Source organism: Moschus berezovskii, chromosome 27 (assembly GCF_049115385.1).
Source record: "Moschus berezovskii isolate FMDL1 chromosome 27, NW_MosBer_1.0, whole genome shotgun sequence".
Lineage (NCBI taxonomy): Eukaryota > Metazoa > Chordata > Mammalia > Artiodactyla > Moschidae > Moschus > Moschus berezovskii.
Window position 1 is genome coordinate 1,945,329 of NC_142486.1, and position 26,040 is coordinate 1,971,368.

The following is a 26,040-nucleotide window of genomic DNA, read 5'->3' on the forward strand; positions in this document are numbered from 1 at the left end:
TTCCAGACTCCTTTCCCACCCTTTCCAGCCTGTCCTGTAGATCAGATCCCAGCAAGCAAGAATCCCCTCTCTTTCAGTTCAGTTCAGTTCAGTTCAGTCGCTCAGTCGTGTCCGACTCTCCGCGACCCCATGAATCACAGCACGCCAGGCCTCCCTGTCCATCACCAACTCCCGGAGTACACTCAAACTCATGTCCACAGAGTCGGTGATGCCATCCAGCCATCTCATTCTCCGTCGTCCCCTTCTCCTCCCGCCCCCAACCTTTCCCAGCATCAGAGTCTTTTCCAGTGAGTCAACTCGTCGCATGAGGTGGCCAAAGTATTGCAGTTTCAGCTTTAACATCAGTCCCTCCAATGAACATCCAGGATTGATCTCCTTTAGAATGGACTGGTTGGATCTCCTTGCAGTATAAGGGACTCTCAAGAGTCTTCTCCAACACCACAGTTCAAAAGCATCGATTCTTCGGCGATCAGCCTTCTTCACAGTCCAACTCTCGCAACCATACATGACCACGGGAAAAACCATTGCCTTGACTAGACGGACCTTGGTTGGCAAAGTAATGTCTCTGCTTTTTAATATACTATCAAGGTTGGTCATAACTTTCCTTCCAAGGAGCAAGCGTCTTTTAATTTCATGGCTGCAATCAGCATCTGCAGTGATTTTGGAGCCCAAAAAAACAAAGTCTGACACTGTTTCCACTGTTTTTCCATCTATTTCCCATGAAGTGATGGGACCAGATGCCATGATCTTTGTTTTCTGAATGTTGAGCTTCAAACCAACCTTTTCACTCTCCTCTTTCACTTTCATCAAGAGGCTTTTGAGTTCCTCTTCACTTTCTGCCATAAGGGTAGTGTCATCTGCATATCTGAGGTTATTGATATTTCTCCCAGCAATCTTGACTCCAGCTTGTGCTTCTTCCAGCCCAGCGTTCCTCATGATGTACTCTGCATATAAGTTAAATAAGCAAGGTGACAATATACAACCTTGACGTACACCTTTTCCTATTTGGAACCAGTCTGTTGTTCCATGTCCAGTTCTAACTGTTGCTTCCTGACCTGCATACAGGTTTCTCAAGAGGCAGGTCAGGTGGTCTGGTATGCCCATCTCTTTCAGAATGTTCCACAGTTTATTGTGATCCACACAGTCAAAGGCTTTGGCATAGTCAATGAAGCAGAAATAGATGTTTTTCTGAAACTCTCTTGCTTTCTCCATGATCCAGCGGATGTTGGCAATTTGATCTCTGGTGCCTCTGCCTTTTCTAAAACCTGCTTGAACATCTGGGAGTTCACGGTTTACATATTGCTGAAGCCTGGCTTGGAGAATTTTGAGCATGACTTTGCTAGCGTGTGAGATGAGGGCAATTGTCCGGTAGTTTGAGCATTCTTTGGCATTGCCTTTCTTTGGGATTGGAATGAAGACTGACCTCTTCCAGTCCTGTGGCCACTGCTGAGTTTTCCAAATCTGCTGGCATATTGAGTGCAGCACTTTCACAGCATCATCTTTCAAGACTTGTAATAGCTCAACTGGAATTCCATCACCTCCACTAGCTTTGTTAGTAGTGATGCTTTCTAAGGCCCACTTGACTTCACATTCCAAGATGTCTGGCTCTAGGTCAGTGATCACATTATCGTGACTATCTTGGTCGGGAAGATCTTTTTTGTACAGTTCTTCTGTGTATTCTTGCCACCTCTTCTTAATATCTTCTGCTTCTGTTAGGTCCATACCATTTCTGTCCTTTATCGAGCCCATCTTTGCATGAAATGTTCCCTTGGAATCTCTAATTTTCTTGAAGAGGTCTCTTGTTTTTCCTATTCTGTTGTTTTCCTCTATTTCTTTGCATTGATCACTGAGGAAGTGAAAAGAAGAGAAGCGAAAAGCAAAGGAGAAAAGGAAAGATATAAGCATCTGAATGCAGAGTTCCAAAGAATAGCAAGGAGAGATAAGAAAGACTTCCCCTCTCTTTAGGCACCGGAAAACTGACCCAGTGACAACAGATTTTTATCAGTTTAAGAGGAGAGAGAATACTTTCTAATTTGGACCCCATCAATTGTATTGTGTTGTAGAAGAATAAGTTTGGGGACTTCCCTGGTGGTCCAGTGGCTGAGACTGCATGCTCCCAATGCAGGCGGCCCAGGTTTGATCCCTGGTCAGGGAACTAGATCCCATGTGCTTCAACTAAAAAGACGCCACATGCTGCAAGTAAGACCCGGCATAGCCAAGTAAATAAATAAAATACTAAGAAAGAATCAGTTTAATTGATCTTGCTTCCTGGGAGGAGGCTTCGTGACGGGCGAGTCTGGTGCTCCTGGTGGGCCCCTCAGACTGCACCTGCATTTATGCCAGAAAGATGATTCAGGATGGGGACAGGCCACACAGAAAGAGCGACCTTGGGATTAGGGAGTTGAGGTGGCAGGTGACATCAGCCGGTCCTCTGGGGAGGTCAGGGGCTGGAGAGAGAGTTAAGTCACGTAACTGATGATTCAAAGAATAATGCCTTTTCAATGAAAGTCCAGGCAGAGCTCTGGACACTGAAGCGCATTGCCCTCGTGGCTGGTGATCAGGTGTGCGTGTCCCCCATGGAAACATGGGGTGTGGAGCTCGCCCCTGGGGCTCTCCCACTCCTCACCCTTGGGTCTCATCTTTCGGCTGGTCCTCGTTTGTATCCTTTATGGAAAAAAGAGGTAACAGTTGGTACGTACATCACTTTCCTGTGTTCTTGGAGTCATTCTAGTGAATCATCAAACCTGAGGGAAAAGTTCAGTTCAGTCGCTCAGTCGTGTCCTACTCTCTGAGACCCCATGAATCGCAGCACGCCAGGCCTCCCTGTCCATCACCAACTCCTGGAGTTCACTCAAACTCATGTCCATGGAGTCGGTGATGCCATCCAGACATCTCATTCTCTGTCGTCCCCTTCTCCTCCTGCCCCCAATTCCTCCCAGCATCAGAGTCTTTTCCAGTGAGTCAATTCTTTGCATGAGGTGGCCAAAGTATTGGAGTTTCAGCTTCAGCATCAGTCCTTCCAATGAACACCCAGGACTGATCTCCTTTTGGATGGACTGGTTGGATCTCCTTGCTGTCCAAGGGACTCTCAAGAGTCTTCCCCAGCACCACAGTTCAAAAGCATCAATTCTTCGGTGATCAGCTTTCGTCATGGTCCAACTCTCACATCCATACACAACCACTGGAAAAACCATAGCCTTGACGAGATGGACCTTTGTTGGCAAAGTAATATCTCTGCTTTTTAATAGGCTATCTAGGTTGGTCATAACAGTAGGGGACCTGAATCTGTAGCCAGGTGGTCAGAAGTGCAGGTAGGGACTTCTCTGGTGGTCCAGTAGTTAAGACTCCATGCTCCCACTGCTGGGGGCACAGGTTTGATCCTTGGCTGATGAACTAGATCCTGAATGTCCCACAGTACAGCCAAAAATCAATCATTTTTTTAAAAAAATACAAAGAAAATTAACAATACAATTGAAATAAAGAAAAATAAAGGAAGTGCAGGTGGCTTGGGGACTTCTGAGACTGCAGCATCTGAAGTGAGGACCATCTCAGTCTGTCAAACTTGACGCCAGCGCTGTTGGTGTCAGAATTGCACTGTAGGAGTTTTCTCCTTGTACCTTCGCTAAGAGGATACAATTTGGATGCGAACTTGCCGTTTCTGGGTAGATAAATCACTTTTTAGGGTATGACTAATTCATTACTCAAGGACCTAGATTTTCCCCTAAGAAAACCTTCTGCCTTTGTGTTTAGTCTACTGTTTTTGACTGAAGAGGAGGGTAAGGGTGGCAAGCGACTGTCGGGATGGAAAACCAGGCTCTGATGAACTGGCCACCCCACAGCTCAAAGTCTCGTTTGTATTTCCCCTCTGGAGAGGAGACGGGCAGTCAGGGGCAGGGGCCAGATGCATAAAGAATCCCAACCGTCCTCCAGAGTTTGTGCTACTTAATGGCTGTGCATAAATACTTCCACAGGAGCCAACAAATTAATGGTTCGTAAGACCCTTTAAAGCCCTGCAAACGGCAAGGAAATGAGAAAGAAGGCCCCTTTCGTTTGGTTCAGAGTTATTGGGATCAAGCTGGGTTTGGTTTCTTTTGTTTACTCATTTGTTTCCAAAAATAAATTTCGGGAGGACAGATCATTAAGGATAAAAGATGCGCCAGTGTACTTGAAACTGTTTGAGAACCAGGTAGAAAGGCAATAAAATACAAAACGGATTGCTGCCGAGGGTTTTTCTAATGCCAAGGACAACGGCGGTAGACAGAAGTACAAACTGTGGGCCATTGATCTTGGCCAGATCATGCCACCCACCCATCCACCCCCACTCCCCAGCCGTTGGCTTTCCGGGGCAGTCAGCATCAGGTAGGCAGGAAGGAAATGCACTAGTTGTGTTTAGAACCTGGAATTTGGGGTCCTTTCGGATCATTCATCTCAGCTGTGCAATTAATATTGACTGAGCCTGCATTGTGCCTGGTCCACCTCGAGCCTGTTTTGCTAGGAGCCTGTTCTCGGAGCTTCCAAAAGCTCCACAGCCTGCGTAGCGACAGTCCAGTAAGACTTCAAGCATGTGCATGTCCCCAAGACCTGGGCTGAAACCATCTGCCCTCCACACACTAACTCTGGACCTCGGGCGCCCTCAGTTCCCTTGTTCGTGAAAATGCCAGTACTGGTAACTCCTCATAGCGGGTTAAATGATAGCTCAGCTGGTAAAAAATCTGCCTGCAATTCAGGAGACCCCGGTTCGATTCCTGGGTCAGGAAGGTCTGCTGGAGAAGGGCTAGGCTACCCACTCCAATATTCTTGGGTTTCCCTGGTGGCTCAGCTGGTAAAGAATCCACCTGCAAGGCGTGAGGCCTGGGTTCTATCTGTGGGTTGGGAAGAGCTCCTGGAAAAGGGACCGTCTACCCACTCCAGTATTCTGGCCTGGAGAATTCCATGGACAGTATCGTCCACGGGGTTGAAAAAAAGTCGGACATGACTGAGCGGCTTTCACTAGATTCACGCCCACTGGACACTCAGAAGGAGAGCATATCTGGAGACCGGGCCTTTGCAGAGGCAGTCGGTTAAGGATGTTTTATTCCTTTAATTTCGGCTTCGTTGGGTCTTAGCTACTGCAGCATGGGGTGCCTTCCGGGGCAGTGTGTGGCCTCAGTAGTTGTGGCGCGTGGGCTTAGTTGCCCTGAGGCAGGTGTGATTTCAGCTCCCTGAACAGGGGCGGGATCTGAGCCCCTCGCATTGGAAGGCAGACTCTTAACCACTGGACCATCAGCGAAGTTCCAAGTTAAGGATCTTGAGATGCGATCATTCTGGGTTTGGGGTGAACTCTAATCCAAGGATGGGTGTCTTTATAAGAAGAGGCGAGGATACAGTGAGACAGAGGCCTGCCCAGGGGAAAGGTACGTGAAGATGGAGGCAGAGGCTGGAGTGATGTGTCTACAAGCTCAGGATCACCGAGGATCGCCAGCGACCCCCAGGAGCTAGGGGAGGGGACATGGAGTGGAGCCCCCACGGGAGCCTCCAGAAGGAGCTGACTCTGCCGGTGCCCGGGTCTTGGACTTCTGGTCTCCGGAACGAGGGACTAAATAGACTTCTGTTTTTAGCCATCCACTTTGTGGCAGTTGGTTACAGCAGCCCCAGGAAACCGATCTAGCCCTTTCAAGAGAACTGTGGTCCAGTCAGTGAAAAGACACGCCGACGCCTGATCGAGGCAAACCCTCAAGCAGCGCTAGTTCTTCCTGCCGTCCCAGGACGTTGTCACAGGCGACACTGGAGCTGCGGGTCAGTGTTCGGCCTGTCGGTGTCCTGGTGGGTTCACTGAAGAACGTTCTGGTGCAGGTTCAACACTGTGCCCTAGTTTGGGTTTTCACTGCTTGTGTGTGTGTGTGTGTGTGTGGCTGCACTAGGTCTTCCCGGCAGCTTCTCTATTAATCCCTGTGCCACATGGGCTCCGTTGCCCCATGGCCTGTGGGATCTTATTTCCCCCACCAGGGACCAAACCCACGTCGCTTGCACTGGAAGTCGAATTCTTCATCACCAGACCACCAGGGAAGTCCCTGGCTTTTTCACTCTTGAGTTTTTCTTTTATTTCCTACATGTAGTAGACATTGTCGGCGGGCATTCCCCATTTCTGTGCAGTCTGACCCACGGCTGGCTTGTAACTGCGGTAGCTGCAGCTCTTTCTGGGGGCTCTCGCGGGCTGCTGGCACGTGGCTTGCACGTGGGACAGAGGGGAGCCTCCCGGGAATGGCTTCGTCCAGTGACTGGCGTGAGAGTGACTCAGTTGTCCAGCTGCTCACCCCCCAGCTGGGACGGATCTGGGCTGGGCCCGCGGACTGAGCCCCAGTTGCCGGCAGCGGGAAGCTTCTTGGTTCCACGCAGAGTACTGGTTTCCATAATGAATGACCACAGGCTTGCTGACCTAAAAGCAGCAGACACAGTCTTTTCACAGTGTCTGGTGGCCGCCAGCATCCTTGGCTTGTGGCCACAGCAACTCAGTCTCTGCCTCTGTCAGCACAGGCCTTCTCTTCTGTAGTCAGATCTCTACGCCTCCCTCCTGCAAGGATACAGGCATGCATTCTCTTCTGTAGTCAGATCTCTACGCCTCCCTCCTACAGGGATACAGGCACGCGTGCAGTCACTTCAGTCGTGCCCCGCTCTCTGCGATCCCGTGGACTGTAGCCCGCCAGGCTCCCCTGTCTGTGGGATTCTCCAGGCAAGAGCACTGGAGCGGGTTGCCATGCCCGCCTCCAGGGGATCTTCCCGACCCAGGGATCGAACCTGTGTCTCTTACGTCTCCTGCACTGGCGGGCGGGTTCTTCTCCACTGCCACCTCCTGGGAAGCCCTACAAGGATACATGTGATTCTGTTAAAAGCACACACATAATCCAGGACAATCTCTGTGCCTCGAGACCCTGAACCTCACCACGCTGTACAGGCCACGGGAAATAGGACTCAGCAATCTCAGCAGGGGTGTGGTGTGATTCAGCCCACCGTACCCTCTCTTTCTTACTTCTTCCTGGAATCAGCTTCCCAAGAAACGAGTCCCAGACAGCTCCTCATCTCAGGGTGAGGACCGCACTTCTGATCGTGTCAGTTAACAGGGAATGACATTCTGATCTGTTCTTTCAAGGAATCATTTACTAACGTCCTACTCACACGTCACTAACAGTTATACTTGCCTGAGTCTGAACAAGGATGTTACGTTCTTGGAGGCTTGTTCATTAACTCACAGACATTAATCTGAGGAGGAAGAAGTGATTGGCTTGAATAGGTTTTCGGATAATAATAATAATTCAGGAGAAAGAAGTCAGGGAGAAATCTGAAGGGGACTCCCACTGTGGCTTGAAATGTTTCTCAGCTTCGCTCTCAGTGGTTTATGTTTATAAGTTGACATTTCTTCGGGGTGGAGTTTGGGTGGAGGTCACAGGACCCTCACAGCTGTGGGTTTTCACCTGCAGTGAGCTGAGGGGGATGAGAAGTGAGAGAGGGGAGCTCCTCCTGGCAGGCCCCGTTGGGTGGCCAAGGGTGAGAACACCCCTGAGTTCCTGAGGGTGTTTGCTCTGCACCAAGGCTGAGATCACAACCCCATGGCTGACGCTGTCAACTTTCACTGGAGGGAAAGTTATCATACTGAGTTTGGAGATGTTTGTTTGTTCACTTACCTGCTCTTTCATTCTCTTTTCTCTAAGGAATGAAAAATCTGTTAAATTCTATAGGGCTTGACAATTTCCAGAAGTGTCACGCGCGATTTCCTGTAGTCCTGTAATAAGCCACTTGCTTCCCACCCTGTTGGGCCCCTTCTTGCTTCCCTCTCCCCACTGCTAATCACTAGTTTGTCTCCTGTGTTTGTGAGTTCGCTTTTTCTTTGTTACGTTCCCTTGTTGTCATTCTTTAGTCGCTAAGTCGTGTCCGATTCTTCGCAACCCTAAGGACTGTAGCCCACCAGGCTTTGTCCGTGGGATTTCCCAGGCAAGAATACTGGAGCAAGTTGCCATTTCCTTCTCCAGGGGATCTTCCCGACCCAGGGATGGAACCTAAGTCTCCTGCATTAGTGGGTGGGTTCTTTACCACCAAGCCACCAGGGAAGCCAAGCCCGAGGTTACTGAGTTCTTTAGATTACGCAGAGAAGTGATATCACACAGTATTTGCCTTTGTCCGACTTAATTCACTTAGCATTTTGCCCTCCAAGTCCATTCATTCTGCGGCAAATGGCAAATTTTCACTCTTTTTAAATGGCTGAGTAGTATTCCATTCCACTTCTGAATCCAGTCATCTGGAGCACTTAATTTGCTTCCATACCTTGGCTATTGTAAATAGTGCTGCTATGAACACTGGGCATGAATCTTTTTGAATTAGAGTTTTTGTTTTTTTCAGATACGTGCCCAGGAGTGAAGTTGCTGGGTCCTGTGCTAGTTCTTCACTTTCTCTTCTGGTGGCCAGTCTCCGCGGGGTGCCTGCCCCCATGCCAGGCAGTGGGAGGGCTTCTTTCAGTCGGGACGGGGGAGACTGGAGGGCTTTTCTGCAGAAGTGATATTTAAACAGAGACTCCAGGGGTTAGGAGGAGCGAGCCAGTTAGTTGACAAGCAGAGACAGGTGTCTCCTGGCAGAAGGAACAGTAGTCACAAAACCCTGGGGCAGAGAAGAAAGGGCTCAGGGGTTCAAGGGGGAGACACAGGGTGCAGGTTTCCTGAGCACAGGGACCGCAGCTCAGAGCTGGAGAGTGAGGCAGCGGCCGCTCGGGGACCCTGAGGCTGGAGGGCCTGTATTTAGTCACAACGCAGTGGGAAGCTCCCTGAGGACAGGGGCAAGGTCATGACCTGGCAGATGTTCACTCTGGCTACTCCACGCAGAAAGCATCAGGAACAGGAGAGGGTGGGAGCAGGGAAGCCAGGTTCGGCTCCTGGGCGTCTGATGAGATGAGCTCATGGCTGGACGGATGGCCTTGGCTGTACAGTCCCTTATGGTCTGAACCGTGCCCCCGTGAATTCGTGCGCTGAAGACCTAACCCCAGGACCTCAGAATATGCCCGTGTTTGGAGAATGGGGTCTCTAAAGAGGTAATTAAGGTAAAATGAGGTTATAAGGTGGGCCTGGGCTTCCCAGGTGGCGCTAGTGGTAGAGAACCCGCCTGCCAATGAGGTGTAAGAGACTCGGGTTCAGTCCCTGGGTCGGGAAGATCCCCTGGAGGAGGGCGTGGCCACCCCCTCCAGTGTTCTTGCTGGAGAAGCCCATGGACAGAGGAGCCTGGTGGGCCTGTGGTCCATTGGGTCGCAGAGTTGGACACGACTGAAGCGACTTAGCACGCACGTGTGCAAGAATGGGCCGACCCTGACTGCGTCCTTACAGGGGGAGGAGGTGAAGACCTGGATACACACAGGGGAAGACCACATGGAGGCACGGAGAAGGCAGCCAAGGAGGCCTCAGGAGAGACCAGCCCCACCCGCCCGGGAGCAGAGCTTGGAAAAGGAATTTCTGCTGTTGACGCTGCTCAGCGGGTGGTACTTTGCTAAGGCAGCCCAGCCTCCCGCCCCGCGGCGTCGCTGAAGCGAGGCCGGCCCACCGGCCCGGGCCCCTCCCTCCCCGCCCGCCTCCTCCCCAGCCGCGCCCCCTCGTCCTAGCAGTCTCCGCTAGAAGGGCAGCACTGCCTGCTCCCCAGCTGACCAGCGCCACCCCCGGGAAGCCCGGCGGCCTCTGTGCTCTGCAGCCCGTGTCCCAGAGTTCGCCTGCTCGCTCTACTTCCAGAGAGCTCACTCAATTCCGGGCTGCCCCATCCATTGCCCCAAGTCGCCTACATGCTCACAGCAATTCCCCAACAAATGAATGTCACTTCGACATTACAGAGACAGAGCAAATTAGCATTTAGCACAGAAAGGGACTTCTTCCTATTTTTTTTTTTTTTTTGCAAATCATATAACTCTAAATTACCTTCAATTTCCTAAATGGAATTTGGCTCGAGATTCATTCTGGTATGGAGTAGTCTGTAATGAGATTATATTATGTTTAGGGGAAAACATTCAAATGACCAAGATAATTAATTTTGCATAACAACCAACATATAGCAAGATCTGAAGCCGTAACTCAAAGCCTGCAACCTGCCGGGGCCCCTGGGGGTGATAATGCTTCTTTCAAAATACAGCCGCAGACAGTGCCAGGGACCCGTGAAATGCAGAGGTTTTAAAGCTGGAAATGCCGGGTTCTTTCTGTTCCGGGGACAATGCTCATCTTTCCTCAGCAGCTGTCATTTACTGTAGGATCTCTCCTGGGTTTGGGAAGATGAAAGAAAATCCCCAGGCGCAAAGGAATCCTGAATGGGTTTTACAGGGGAGGACTCTTCTGAGGATCAATTCCAAGTATTTAAAATGTTTGGGGCTGTTTCAAGGTCTCAGCGCACGGTAGGGTGGGCCGTGTGTGTGTGTGTGTGTGCCTGTGTGCACACATGCTTGCTCATCTCTTAAAAGGAAGAATAAGATCAAACCCTCTCTGGTTCTTTGGATCCTCTTTGCCAGGTGGCTTTATTTGTACGATGTTGAACTTGTCTGAACATCTGGGAAGGATCTGACTCTACAGCGATTTTCTGGTTCTGATTCACTGCTAAAATCACCTCCGAAACAGCCAGGACCTGGCTGCCCGCCTCCTTCCCTGTATCTCTTGGCTGCATCTCAGTCCAACACAGTCCAAGGACATACGTTAGGTTGGGAGCCAGGGAACCTAGATGGTTTAAGATCTGCTTCTCACTGCCTGTATGGTCTCAGAAATAAACTCCTGAACTGACACACGTGTTTGTGAGTGTTCGTGGCAGCACTGTTCATAAGAGCCAAGCGACAAGAACAACCCAAATGTCCTTCAGTGGGTGGCAGGATGGGAAAACTGTGGTATATTCATACAGTGGAACACTACGCAGCCACCGAAGGAAGGAGGCATTGAAAACACGATGATGAGTGACAGGAGCCAGACACAAGTAATCACCTAGTTTCCGATCCCTTTTATGTGACGTGTGCAGGGTAGGTAAATCCCCAGGGAGAGGAAGTAGCTTGGTGGGTGATGGGAGCTGGGGAGAGAAAGGAATGGGGAGTGACAGCTTGATGGGTCCACAGTTTCTTTTGAGATGATATTTCTTTTGGAACTAGACAGAGGTGACGGTTGCACAACACGGTGAATGTGTTACACGGCAGTGAATCGTTGACTTTAAAATGATAAATCTTACGAGCATCTCACCTCAGTTTTCCTGGCCACACCTCACAGCTTGCAGGATCTTACTTCCCTCACCAGGAATTGAACCCTAGCCTCTGCAGTGGAAGTGTGGAGTCTTAACCACTAGACCACCAGGGAAGTCCCAATTTTACCTCAATTTTTAGAAAGTTCCTCCCATCTGTATTTCCCACCAGATCTTGGTATCTTCCTCTGGGAAAATTCCTTTCTCCCTGCCCACTCCACTCACCCCCTCACCACTCAAACCCTCATCTCAGAATCTGCTTCAAGGAAACCCAACCTAAGACAGACCCCATGTGAAGGGAGGAGCAAGAGGTGGAGCAGTCACGTGCCTTTGTTGAAATTAACATTCCCCGAGCACCTGCTGGGCACCAAGCCCTGCTCCCAGGCACTGGGGGTGGAGCAGTGACACCAACAGGCCGAACCCTCTGCTGGTGGGACTGGCATCTTTCCATTTGGCCTGTTGTTCAGTCACCAAGTCGTGTCTGACTCTGTGACCCCATGGACTGAGCACGCCAATCTTCCCCTGTCCTTCACTGTCTCCCGGAGTTTGCTCAAACTCATGTCCATTGAGTCGGTGATGCCGTCCCACCATCTCACCCCGCATCACCCTCTTCTCCTCCTGCCCTAAGTCTTTCCGAGCATCAGGGTCTTTCCCAGTGAGTCAGCTCTTCGCATGAGGTGACCAAAGTATTGGAGTTTCAGCCTCAGCATCAGTCCTTCCAATGAACACCCAGGACTGATCTCCTTTAGGATGGACTGGTAGGATCTCCTTGCAGGCCAAGGGACTCTCAAGAGTCTTCTCCAACACCACAGTTCAAAAGCATCAATTCTTTGGCGCTCCGCCTTCTTTATGGTTCAACTCTCACATCCGTACATGACTACTGGAAAAACCATAGCTTTGACTATACGGGCCTTTGCTAGCAAAGTGATGTCTCTGCTGTTTAATATGCCGTCGAGGGTTGCATAGAGGGGGAGGCTTTTCCAGGCTGCGGTGGAATTTATGCATCTGCTCCGATGGCGCTGTTCTCTGCTGTGCTGCTGTCAGCGCAGCCTTATCCCCACAAGGCCTGGGTGGAGACTGGAGCAGGCGACCCTCAGTGCAGCTTTGATTTGTGCCTGGTACATCTCCCCGCTGCCTCCGGTTTCTTGCTCTTACAAGCAGAAATCAAGTGCACGTTCCATGAAGCTGCCAGCACGAGGCGGGTCTCATCCTTTGTGTAGCGTAACCGAGCCCCAGATGCTCCGCTCCCTGGGCCACTGCGGATGGCCCCGAACTCGCCTGAGACCCTCCACTCCTCCTCACACCCATTCCTGCTGCACCCACCCTGATCGCGTCAATCAAACCGTGAAGTCGCTGCCTGGTGTTGGCCAGACCCTTCCTCCCCGGGATCGGAGGCCCCCTGGCCCCAGAGCACCTCGTGCTGTGATCGCTGACTTTACAGACGCACGTGAAGGTGCGCTGGCGTTTGGTGACAGATATGGAAATTCAATAAGAGGCAAGTTAATTAAAACAGAACAAGCTGTTGCCTGGGGCAGCAAAATGTAGCTGCTTATTATGTGACTGAATGTGAGGGTACGAGGGGAGTATAGCGTTTTCTCTCTCTGCCGCCCGTGTTTCTCGAGTCTGCCGGCCGGCCGTGGATGGCTGCAGGCGGGGATGTGAGTACGGACGTGTACGTGGCTGGCTCTGCGTATGGATGACAGATGAAGAAAAGCAGCAGACTGTGGGCTGCTGGGCAGGGCTCAAAGCCTTTCTTGTGCTTGTTTATGACCCTGGTGCAGACGCAGCGCCTGGTCCTTACTGAGGACGTCTGTGTTGTTAATCGCCGTAATAATGCTGTGAAACACGATATGCTGTGACGGGCTGGTTTATGTTCCCCTAAAGTCATAGGCTTCAGGGGATAGTTAAGGCCATGGTTTTCCCAGTGGTCACGTATGGTTGTGAGAGCTGGATGGTAAAGAAGCTGAGTGCCGAAGAACTGATGTCTTCGAACTAGGGTGCTGGAGAAGACTCCTGGGAGTCCCTTGGACAGCAAGGAGATCAAACCAGTCAATCTTGAGGGAAATCAACCCCAGATACTCTTTGGAAGGACTGATGCTGAAGCTGAAACTCCAGTGTTTTGGTCATCTGATGCGAACAGCTGACTCATTGGAAAAGTCCCTGATGCTGGGAAAGATTGAAGGCAGAAGGAGAAGAGGGCGTCAGAGGATGAGATGTCCGGATGGCACCACCAATGCAATCAATGGACATAAACTTGGGCAAACTTTGGGAGATGGTGAGGGACAGTGAGGCCTGGTGAGCTGCAGTCCATGGGGTTGCAAAGAATCAGACATGACTGGGTGACTCAGCAACAACAAAGTCATATGCTGGAGTCCTAGCCTTTGGATTTCAGAATATACATGGAGACGGAGTCTTTAAAGAGGTGGTTAAGGCAGAATGAGGTCTTAGGAGAGACTCGAACTCAACATGACCAGTGTCTCTATGGGAAGAGGAGATTAAGACACTACATACATAGGAAGGGCTTCCCAGCTGGCTCAGTGGTGAAGAACCCACCTGCCAGTTCAGGAGAGGCAGGAGACGCGAATTCGATCATCCCTGAGTGGGGAAGATCCCCTGGAGGAGGAAATGGTAACCCACTCTAGTATTCTTGCCTGGAGAATCCCGTGGACAGAGGAGCCTGCTGGGCTACAGTCCGTGGGGTCGCAAAGTCTGTGTGCATGTCTGAGTACACACAGCAGGGCAGCAGCGTATGCACAGGAAGGGGAGAAGACAGCCACCCGCAAGCTGAGGAGAGAGGCCTGGGAAGAAACCAACCCTGCTGACACCTTGAACTCCCAGCCTCGGGAATTGTGAGCAGATAAATTTCTGTGGTCTAAGCCGCCCAGTCTGGCCATTTATGATTGTAGGTGGGCTGGGGGGTCCCAGCCGCGCTCCCGTGCATCGGGGGGTGGTTGGCAGCGCGTCCTCAGTGGCCCTAGCTGGGAGAGCAGTGGCGTGGCCGCGCTGCTTTGGGGTTTCCGATGCTCCGGCAGGGAGCCTGGGTGTGTCGTCATGGCGACAGCAGGGGCGAGGGACGCAGAAGGGGACAGGGCTCGTGCACCAGGCCCTCGAGGCCTGGGCTCCCGACAAGCACGCCATCCCTTCTGCTACATTCCCGTGGCCACAGCGAATCACACGACCAGCTCTGCTCCAAGGGGCGGGGAACTAGACCCATGGGAGATGCTGCGGAGCTAGAGGCCAAGGGGGTGGGTTTTAGGAAGGGTGAAGAAATGGGGTCATTTTTGCCCTCAACTGAGAGGGTCACAAAACATTTTATTTTGAGTATAAAAACCTGAGATTCAAGCCTGAGTACTTAGGAGGTGGTTAAGAATACTCTGGCCACCTGAGGAGAAGAACTGACTCATCGGAGAAGACCCTAATGCTGGGAAAGATTGAAGGCAGGAGGAGACGGGGACGACAGAGGATGAGATGGTTGGATGGCATCCCAGACTCAATGGACGTGAGTTTGAGCAAGCTCCGGGAGACAGTGCAGGAGAGGGGAGCCTGGCGTGCTGCAGTCCGTGGAGTCAGACACAACTTAGCGACTAAATAACGACAAACAGGGACAGACACACTTTGAAATAAGAGCTGTGGTCCTGGCCACGTAGCCATCAATCGGAGGCGAAGATGAGGTTGCCTGATGGTAAGTCTGATGGAAAAATCTGAATCTTTCCACTCATTTCCAGGGACATGGTTTTCCAAGTTGATGCCGTACCCCAGGAAATCTACACATATTAAGCAATGAAGCTGGTGGGAGAACCTGGCTTGAGTCCAGCAGGAAATCCCCAAACTTGGCTGCTAGAGTCGGGATTTTTGACCTTGGCTGAAATAGCGCTTTCTCAGAAAGCCCTTGTCTGGGTCCCAAGCCTGAAGAGGTGCCACCACTCTGGTTTCCCTGGGGCTCCTGGTTGTTCCCCACAATCTAGCACCTTCCTCATCTGCTAGATTGCAAACAGCATGGGGGCAGGGACCTTGCCCATCTTGATTTCCCAGCTCATGGCAAGCCCACCAAAAAGACTGGCTGCTGGACTTCCTGCCACCCCCTCCCCTCCCCAGCACCCCCTTCCCCCCAGCTCCCCGGGAAGAAACGGAGAATAACCTTGTTGAGAAAGTACAAAGTCCTTCCTTGGCAGCCCCATTCCTTACGGGCAGCTTTGGAAATAAGCAGAGATTTATTTACAAGGAAATAAAAAGGTTTGCATTTCTAATGGGCTAGGAACCATTAAGTTGATGCCATCCCCAGCCTGCCTGCCAGGGATGTGAGCGAGACAGATGGTAAAACTGTGACCAGCTTTTGCAAGTAAAACAAACGACACCCCCGCCAGGCCTGCCGTGGCCCCCGCGGCCCCGCTCTCTGGGGTGTCCTAAAGCTAACAATGGTTTGGTTTATGGCTCTGTTTGAACCCAGCTTAGTCCAGCAAGATGTTTCTCAACAGCTTGGAAATATGCGAGCACATTCCTTGAACACGTGTAATTTAGTTCCAATTGCCACTCGCTGGTGGAACACTGCAAATGAAAATAAACAAGATTCATACTTATTTTCAAGCACGTCGCAATATGAGCAGAATTAACCTTGGTAAATAAGACCCTTCTGAAAAAAAGGATGGAGTTGGGAGGAACTGCTCTGAGCCCGGGGAAACTGATGCTGAGGCTGGAAAGGCTGGAAAGACCTAGCCATAAAGGCAGGAATAGCAAGGCTCAGGGCGGCAACGTAGCAGGAAACAGAGGCTGGCGCGGGGCGGGCTCAGGAGTGACATACAACCCGAGGCAATTTATTTCTCTCCAGTATCTTGCACATGGAAGTTTAACAAAACCCTCCAAAGCTAATTACCGACTCTCTATGCAAATACAGGCAGTGTCCGCAGCACACAATTCATCAAGTGGATGGAATCGGAAGACGTTGTAGGACAACCATAGCTGCGGGCAGTGGGGCCAAGCCTCATTCGGGCTGAGGAGCGGGTTAATGGCGCCAAAAACAAGGAGGTGCAAGCCCCCCCCCCCCCCCCCCCCCCGCCCGGGAACACACAGACACGTCGGGGCCGGAGGGGTCTGGGTGTTCCTGGGTGGCTGAGCATAGACAGTCAAGATGCCCTGGGGGGACTGGGCGATTGACCAGGACAGAAGAAGCAGTACTGGTCCTGTCTGGGGATGGGTGGGACCCAGAGGCAATTCAGGGGACAAGGGTGACGTTTTGATTGAAATTCCGATGTGGAGGAGAAGCTGTAAAGGTTTGTGGTGACAGCAGACGGAGCATGCGTGTGTCCAGCAGAAGAGGCAGAGGTGGATGGCTCCCGGGATGGGGGACCAGCCGTGGAGACATTCCAGGGAGAGATGACCAAGGCGGGCTGTGTCAGAGGGGCCCCCCAGCGGTGGTGGAGAGTCAGTGTTAGGGGACCCAGCTTGTTGGGTTGCACCCAAATCCAGAAGAAGAGGAAGCTGGGGGAGGGGGGTCTCAGCTGACGACACTTGAAGGACACATCAGGGGTGACACTGGTTGGGTCCTGGAGTCACCAGTGAGGACAGCAGACGGAGCATCACTGTTTAGGAAGGACTCTGGGTCCTCGGGAGGCCGGCTCAGAATGGGGGGACTTGTGGGAAAGACCATTACAAAGCTGTCCTGGGAATCCAGGTCCCCGATTCTACATCCAGTGTTCCCAAGATGAAAACAGCTTCCAGTGTAAGCCTGGCTCATGGATCTGAAATGAGCTCCCTGAAAGCAAAAACAGAAGCTAACGCTAACAGAAGCTAACCCCGGGACACACAGAGCATCCTGGAGGTAATGGAGGACATCAGGCAAATGAGTTATTAGCATCTCATGGACCAAAAACCAAACAAAAAGAGAACACACCAAATGAAACGGAAGCCCAGTGAAATGACTTTTTTTTTTTGGTGCTTTCTATTTTGGTGTTATTTTATTTTAGATTCTGACTTCAGGCCCACATAGTTTAGACTCCTATTAAGTTTAGCCTGTTTTCATTTTAGAAAGGGTGAAGATGTTCAGAGATTCACAGACACAAGCCCAGGGGTATCCGCAGACCAGCTGGGGGTGAACACAGGCTCTCTGCAATGGCTGGAAGGCCGGCTGCGCCAGAAATACTCGAGACTCCAGGTCAGGCTCGGATAATGTCCTCGGGGTTACGCTTCTCACCTTCATAAGGAGAAGAATTACGATGCTCTTTGCCTCGCGTCCTCAGCTGATGGCCAGAGAAGAGAGGTGTTATTTACTATTTTGTCCTTCCAAAACACAGACAGGGATGCTGGCCATATATTTGAAGAGCAGGAAGGGACTTAATGCTTTGAGATGGGGTTTCGGGCCAGGGAAAGTGGACGATTTCATCTTATTTATTAATTTAATGGCGACAGTGGAAACTTCTCCCAAGATTCTCACTGTCATGCCTGCAAAATGCCCAGGCAGGAAACAAGCCATCGTTAACTCGGGGCAGGGGCCAGGGGCGGGCGGCGGGGGGTGGGGGGAGCAGTGGAGGGGAATTACTTTGGATGTATTAACAAGGCAAAGTCAGGCGAGCTGGGAGCCAATGATAAGCCATTAGCATTCGTTTCTCCTTGGCTGAGTTTAGTCCAAAATGACAGCCTTGCCTGGAGGCTACAAAGCCAGCTTTCAGAGAAATTCGGGAGTGGTCTTTCTTCTCGGTTTTGCTGAGCCGAAGAGTGTCATTTTGCATTTGGTGTGTTAGATGCTCTTCAGTGTGCTTTCTCATTAGCCGTGGCTGCCTGTCTCCCCGGGACAAGACAAGGCGTCTCAGATTCCAGGGAGACGACCTGCTTTCCAAACCCTGGTGGGGTGGCGGTAGTTCAGGCAGCCGTTTGGCTGTTGGGGTGATACCCGCGGGGCCGCAGGAGGTGCAGGTTCTGCTCGGTGACCCAGGCACGCCGAAGGAGGGGGGTTTTCCTGACCTGGAAACAGCTTGACCTTAACCCTGATGGGGTGGCACTGAGTCTGTGAAGCCCGGGAAGAGCCAGGAGCCTCGCCCAGCTCTCACAAGCCCTGGGTCACCCTCCAGGGTAATAGGCAGCCTTCTCTTTTCACCTGGCGGAGGAGCGGCTCAGACTCGGAGTTCTCCTCTGTGGAATTCTCTCGGCAAGGCTGTCATCCTCCAGGGCTGGCAGAGCCACCCTGAAACAGGTGTGTGCTTATAGCTGCCGTGTCTTGCCTGGAGCTCGGAAACCTGCATCCCGCTTCCTGGCATTGACGGATGATCCTGTCGGTGGGGGAGAATGCCCTGGTCATGCACTGCTGATGTGCTGGGAAAGAATTTACTGCATAACATTTACTTTCCGGCGCAGGGCTGGGAACAGAAGGCCACGGGAGGCATGGGGCGCTGCTTTCCCCTGTGAGGTGGTCCCTGTGCTTGACCTACCATTTAGGATGCGGACGCCAGGAAAACACTCCAGAGTCCAGAGGCGCTTCTCTGTGTCTGTAGCTCTGTTCCAGGGCCAGGATCAGTGGCGAGGCGGCCGTCCGGGGCTGGTTTCAGTTTTCCAGGCCTGGTGTGGGACCCATTTCCTCCAACGGGCTGTTGGTCTCAGGGCAGCAACCATGAAGAGAACAGGAGGGAGCTGATGGGTGCTCTGGGTGCAGTTGAACTTCGAGAGGTTCCTTTGCAGGGTCAAGGAGCCCGATGGCCAAGAACTCAGCGTCTCACGTCTTAGGTTTTTCTGTCCTCCAGGCTCTGCAGAGGGATAAACACCCCTTTCGGCCCCCGCAGGAGGCCTGGGAAAGCACACGGTTGCCAAGCGCAGGTGTTAACCACGGACGACCCACCTGTCTTTGCTGCTCTCCTGGGACCCACCTGTCTCTGCTGCTGTAGACCCTCTCCTGGGACCCTCTCGTCCCCACCCTGTGCTCGGCACTGTCTGTATGGGACTTGCGGGGAGACGCTGGGCTGAGGCGGAACTCAAGCTCTGGCAGATGGCTTAGCCTCAGCTGCCCCATCTGTACAATGGGTACCTTGCCAGATCGCTGCCAACATGAAAATGAGAGAACGCATTCAGGAGCTCAGTGCGGGCCACGTGGGGGCTGCTGATGTTAGAGGAGAAGGTGGGGGCCCCAGGAAGCAGGAACAATGGGGTGTGACAGAATGGAAATGTGCTGATGAAAGGGGGCCAGAGTAGAGGGCAACTTCTTGGCCAGTTGACCAGGTCACGTTCGACTCCAATGGAGATACACAAACAGGACTCCCTGTGGGTATTCGGGGCTAGTACTCCGAGGCCTGTGATTCGGTCCTGTCTCCCTCTGGCATGGATGTATTATCCAGGAAGGACCTACACAGCTAGGATTGTAAACCCGTTGGAAAAGAACTCTGGGATGCAGGCAGGGAGCCACATCCGCCCTCCCCGCCTTCATCAGGGGACCCGCGGAGGGGGCGGGTCAAGCCCAACTTGGGAAAGCAAATTCGAGTTCAGTCCACTGGGGGGCCGTTTACTAAATCCCCACAAGCGATGAATCGTGTCCTTGCTCGGAAAAACAGCTCCCTTGCGTCTTCCAGGGCCCACGGCTGTTTATTAACCTGCTGGAGAGCCGATCTTTCACAGCTTTCAGGGACCCGAACACCGCCAGTTCTTGCTTTTCTTTTTGCTTTCCACTTTCTGACAGTGAACGTGCCTGCCTCCCAGGTTTCCTGTGAGATCCTCCACTATGGGGACTTCGTCATCGACGAGCCGGCGTATATAGTCATTCACTCATTCATGAGCGCTGTTATAGTGTGGAGATTATTCTATGTTAATACATTGTGAGTGAGTTGATTCACTCATTCAGTATTTTCTTGAGTACCTGCTATGTGCCAGGCTTGTGCTATGTGTGTGTGTGAGTGTGTGCACGCGCGCTAGTGCTCAGTCATGTCCGACTCTTCATGACCCCATGGACTGCAGCCCGCCAGGTTCCTCCGTCCATGGAACTCCAGGCAAGAACTGGAGTAGGTTGCCATGCCCTCCTCCAGGGCATCTTCCTGACTAAGGGATTGAACTGGCATCTCCTGTGTCTCCAGCATTGGCAGGAGGATTTTTTTTATCAATGAGCCACCAGGGAAGCCTGCCAGGCTTGCGTTAGGTTCTGGGAAAACAATGATGAAAAAAACAACAACAACAGACTTGGTGCCCATCATCAAGGCACTTACAATTCAGTTGGAACCAGAAAACAACCAAACAATCACCTAAATGAATGAAAAGCTGCAGATGTGTGTCCTAGGGAAGTGGCATCGTGTGCTGACATCCTATTGTAAGAGAGTCCGACTTGACCACGGAGCTGGTGGGGCTTATTTTGAGAAGTGACTCTTGAAGGAGGAGATGGTGTCAGTTAGGGGTGGAGAGGGGTCAGGGAAGGTGCACCGTGAGGGGGTGAGCTCCCTTGGTCAGGCCAGGGAGCAGGAGGTCTGCACTGGGGTGGAGAGGGCAGGGTTGGGGGAGTGGTATTGGGTTGAGTCATGTCCCCCATAAAACATGGCACAGTCCTAACCCCAGTATCTGTGAACGTGACCTTGTTTGGAAATAGGCTCTTTGCAGAGGATCAAGTTAAGACGAGACCACTAGGGTGGACCCTAATCCAGCAGGAGTGCGGTCCTTACACAAAGAGGGAGGGAGACACACAGAGAGGGCACCACGTGCAGATGAAGGCAGAGATCGGGGTGATCCATGGGCGTGCGGAGGAGCGCCAAGGATGCAGGCAAACCCCAGAAGCTTGGGAGGGGCCTGGGAAGACACTTTCTCAGGGACGCAGAAGAACCCAGCCCTGCCCACACCTTGATCTCGGACTTCCGGCCTCCAGAGCACGGAGACCGTACACTTCTGTTGTTTGAGCCAGCTAGCCTGCGGTGGCTTGTCACCCTGATGGGGTAAACTGTGTGCCTCTCAACGTCACTCCGCTCGAGTGATGGACTCTCGTGTTCACAGAGATGCCCAACTGTAAACACTGGTGAGTTTGAAATTTTTTTAAAAAAGTGATGCATTAAAAAAAATCTGTCGCTGTGAAAGGAAGAAGGGGAGGTGCCCCCTCCTCGAGGCCCCGGGATGTGGCTGCAGGGCCCACTTCCTGCTCTGCCTGCGGGTTTGGTATGCAGTTCCTGCGCCCGCAGCTTAGGAGTCGGCTTGTCCACGGGAGGCCTGTTGGGCACCAGGGCCCGAACTCCTGCTGTTCACCTCTGCTGCCCAACTCTGCCTTAGACCCATGCCCGGAGGGCAGGACCCCCAGGCCGGGGGCGGAGCGGGCGGCTGGGCTCAGCCTGTCAGTACTCTTTTCCTGGCAAAGGAGGGAGATAACTGCAAATTAAACATGAAAACAGAAGAGCTGTTTCAAGCTTAGTATTGAGGCCGATTTTTCAGTCCCACCAACCCCAAGACAGATTCTTGTGTGTGTTGTTTGTGACTGTTACTATAGGTACAAGATCTTGGAAGAACACAGAATGTCACCAGAACACTCTTGAAGATAAAAGCCAAAAAAAAAAAATTCAACCCCCAAACATACCCATAACTAACTCTTATCTTTGAACCAGAATAAAGTTAAAAAAAAAAAAAGATTAAACAATCACAAAGGTATGATTTAATCCCAGGTTATAAACATTCATAGGAAAACGTCCTTACATTGGGAAATGTACGATAAAATGTCTTTACATTGGGAAATATACGATATCATGTTAATTTTATGAAAATCAATTCATTTAGTGCTCATACATTTTTTACTTCTCTCTCTGGCTTTTGCTGACGATTGAAGAATTACAGTCGGGGTGAATGTGTCTTACTTTGACGACTGCCATATGACAACACAATTATTTCTCTGACAATGCTCCATGAGTCCTCACAGGTAAGGATCAGATACAGCTAAGGCAGGTGAGGTCCAAACTGGATGCTTTTAATTATAACGACGCTTTGACTGACATCACACCCTTCAGATACGCAAAGGCCCCAGACATCAGACCGAAGAGGGACATGCCTAGAGTGTGAGGGGACGGGACTTGGCAGGGGTGGTGACTGGCTGGTGCCCACCCTGGGCAGACACAATGTCAGGTCTGCTGGGTCATTATCTCCTTGAAGCCCCCCCAGCAGCTCAGAAAGGGAGGTTTGTGTTATCCCCATTTTACAGATGAAGAGCTTGAGGTTTAGGGAGTTAGGGCCTCGCCTATGGGTGTGTCACTAGGAAATGCCTGGCCTGAGATGGAAACCCAGGTCCACTTAGCGCCATGGCCTGGCTCCATGTGGACCAAGGGCATCCGTTACCGCCTTGGGCTGAAAGTAGATAAGTCAGGGTGTTCCCTGCCAGGTCCCCTCACCGCACTGGACTCAACCCCAGTGCCGCCCTTCAGAGAAGAGTGACACATTCTGACCAAAAGGAATCAGACACACATAAGGTTGGTGGTCAGAGATGTGCTTAGATGGAGCCCACAGAATCAGTTGTTTAAAAGCTCCATTCATGATGCAAGAAGTCAACACCCTATTCCAATTTCCATGAGATGGATAACCTAGTGAAGCTCTTTAAAAAAAAAAAAAACCAAAAACAAGAAAACAATGGAGTGCCTTGCTGGTGCCGATGGAAAGAGTCGAGGGGGATGTCCAACATGAAGCCGCATTTGGAACCAATTTGAGCTCACAGAGAAAGATCCGGAAGCTTGGCAGTGGGATGGTTACAGCAGTTGGCGTGAGAGCCCTGGCTCGGAACTGCCGGAACCACGATCCTTCTTCTAACCTGGGAAGTAAATGCCGACTGTGCAGCCTTGTTCGGAAACCCATGTGGGAGGAGAACGGGATGTACTGGGGTCAAGAGGGTCACACCTGCCCCTTAGCAAAGATCTAAAGAACAATCAAGCCTAATTAATTTCCAAGAGACGCTGGGACAGATTCTTCCTCATGATCCACACTTAGGGAAGCCTGGGTTTCGTTTTTGTCTTCATGTCAGCAAGTTAAGAAGCTGCCCCGGGCGGATGACTAAGAAAGACACAGAGGAAGCATCGCCTGGTCTGAAATATACCGGGACCGCGACACAGACCCTACCACGCTCCCTCCAGAAAGAAGACTGTGAAACCCGAGGGTCTCCATCGGTGCCCAGAGAGGGAACTGTGGTCATGACGAGATAAAGGGCATCTCCTCACCCCTGGAGCCCATGGAGGCTAAAAACATTGGACAAGCTTGTTCTGAGAAAGCGGGGCATGGCAGGTTCAGTCTGGGACTGGAGAGACCTTCCCTGGGTGGAAACAGGCCAGAGAACCAGGAAATCCAGAGAGAAAGCTCCTGCTGGGCTTTTCCCAAATCAACAGACGTCTCTGTTTCAAGGGACCTGGGATGGCGCTACATGGAGGGGCGGGAGGTCAGTTCAGCTGTCCTCTAGGCTGAAGGGAGGAGGTGAGACGGAAGGGCAGGGCTGGGACCCATGGAGACGCCCCTGTCCCTGGTCACGGGGGAGAAGTCCGGCGGTGGGCACAGGTGCGGGGGAGACAGAAGCCAGGTTCCAACACAAAGCCAGGACAGCCTGGGGAGACTGACGCAGGGGATGGGGTGCAGGGAGCAGGTCAGGGACTCGGGGTGCACAGGCTGGCAGCACACGGCATGGAGTCCAACAAGAGCGGGTGGTGTCCCAGGGAGTGGCCAAGGCTGGGGGACCTGAGGTCTGGGAAGGGACAAGGGGCTCCTGACCCTGGAAACTTGGGGGTCTCTGTTTCTTTCTGGTGGCACTGGGTCTGTATTGCTTCACAGGGCTTTGTCTAGTTGCGGGGAGTGGGGGCTTCTCTTGTGGCTGAGCACGGGCTCTGGGGCTCGTGGGTTCTGTAGTTGTGGTACACGAGCTAAGTGGCCCCTGAGCACATGGAATCTTCCCGAACCAGGGATCGAACCTGTGTCCCCTGCCCTGGCAGGTGGATTCTCAACCACTGGCATACCAGTGAAGTCCCACTTGGGGTTCTTTGATGTTAGCGGGCAGTCAGGAAGACTCTCTTCACTTCTGACACCAAGATCACTCTCAGCTTTGAAACTTAACCACAGAATTAAATTCCCTGAGAGCTCACGGTCATGATTATGGTTGATTACAGCGAAGGACAGAGGTTAGAATCAGCCAAGGGCACAAAGTCCAGGAGGGGTCCCCACACGGCACTCCCAGTTGTACCCTTCCTGCGATGGAAATATGGATGGCACTGACGTCTCCCAGAAGTGATGAGTGGTCCGCTTGATGTCCCGAGTCCACTGGGCTCCATCGCGTGGTCACGGCTGACTCCCCGTGAAGCTGACCTCAGCTACAGCCCTTTCCGAGGTTCAGCTGATATCTCGTGACCCAAAGTCCCCACCATCAATTGCACGGTTAGTCTACCTAGCATGGACTAAAGCCCCATGGTCAGCAGATGTCCAAGTCAGGACATTCCAAAGGTCCAGAGATCGCCTCCCAGGAGATTACCAGCACAGGGATGCCACAAGACTGCTCTCTGATTTCCTGAATTTGAGACAATCTCCACTCCTGAGACAGTCTCTCCTTACTATTTTCGGGTCTCTGACTTGAAGCTCTCCACCTTGCTCCACACCCAGTCTGGGGTCTCAGCCTGGGAAGAGCTGGGAAACCACTCAAGTCCCCCATAAGAGTGACTGATTATGTAGGGGGTCTTGGATGCTGAGAACATCAATCTGCCTCCTTTTGTCTCAGAAGGTCTCATCCAGGAAGGAGGAGGAATATGATTATCTCTATTCAGCAGCAGGACACAGGAGGGACTTTGGAAAACTCACGAATGGTTTAAACCCAGGATTCTCAGACCCGAGTTCTAGCCAAAAGGACCTTCAGACTTCATACTCCATAAACATCTTCCAGTAGACTTTGTGACAATCATAATTTGCAAATGCTTTGTTAGTTTCTGATGTGAAATGATTTGCCTATGAATTAATACTCATCTGAACGTTGCTTTTTGTATGTCATAGCAACCATAACATTCTTCTGGAAGAACATGGAAATGGCAGAGAATGGAGTGGGCGGACTGTCACGTCCTTCAACAACAGAAGGGTCCCCTAAAGAAGGTTGAGAAGCACTGCCCTGTTTCTCAAAGCCAGTGCTGAGTCTGAGCTTGTATCCACGTAAAGGCTTGCAGGCTCCCCACCCTGGAATTTTCCATCACTGCCCAGAAAACAACTGCATACACAGGTCATCTCCCCCGATACGTGTAAGCTCCCCGAGGGTAAGGGCCGTGTCCACTTCTTTCATTATCGTGACCCCAGCCATCATTGTGCTGCCAGGCATGAAGCAGGTTCTGGGTTGAGAGCTGGAGGCCAGCTGGGGATGAGGCAGTGAGCTTTCCTGGTTGAGATTCGCAAAGCAGCACTGGATGAGACGCAGATAGAGAAGCACGGTGTTTTGACTTTTCCTTATTTTCGCTGCAGGCCTTCTCAGAGCCTTTATGCGCGGGCGTGCTTTGTGAATCTCCAAGGTGGGGCTGCGCTGTGCTGTGCTTCTCAATACACCACGTCCTCCAAACGCACTCAATGCCAGAAGCTCTTTCTGTGATGCTTGTTGACATTTGGATGGACCAACATTCAAAGAGATGCACTTTGCAGTGGGCAGTGGATTGTAACCAGGAGGACAACTCGATTCTGAGAAGGGGGATGAGAGGAGTAGGTGGGGATGCCTGGAGAAAGCTGCCCGAGTGATCGCTGACAAGTGCCGGCTGCGTCAGCCCCGTAGAGGGCAGGCTTCTGGAGAACGCACCAGACCCAGGGAGCCCCCATGGGCAGCCCAGGAAAGTGACCACCCCTTCCCTAAACCAACAGGTGTTTATTTCTTTGTAAACAGACAACAAAGGTGACGGACAGGGAAGCCTG

The 26,040-nt window shown here is 51.8% G+C and overlaps 1 long non-coding RNA gene across 1 annotated transcript; it reads left to right on the forward strand.

Annotated features, from left to right (window-relative positions):
• The first annotated feature begins 21,053 nt into the window (after nt 1–21,053).
• On the forward strand, nt 21,054–25,787 carry LOC148773602 (uncharacterized). The gene is made up of 3 exons (XR_016036637.1): nt 21,054–21,175; nt 21,971–22,060; nt 25,603–25,787. It is a non-coding gene; the product is annotated as an uncharacterized LOC148773602 (long non-coding RNA).
• Nucleotides 25,788–26,040: the final 253 nt, after the last annotated feature.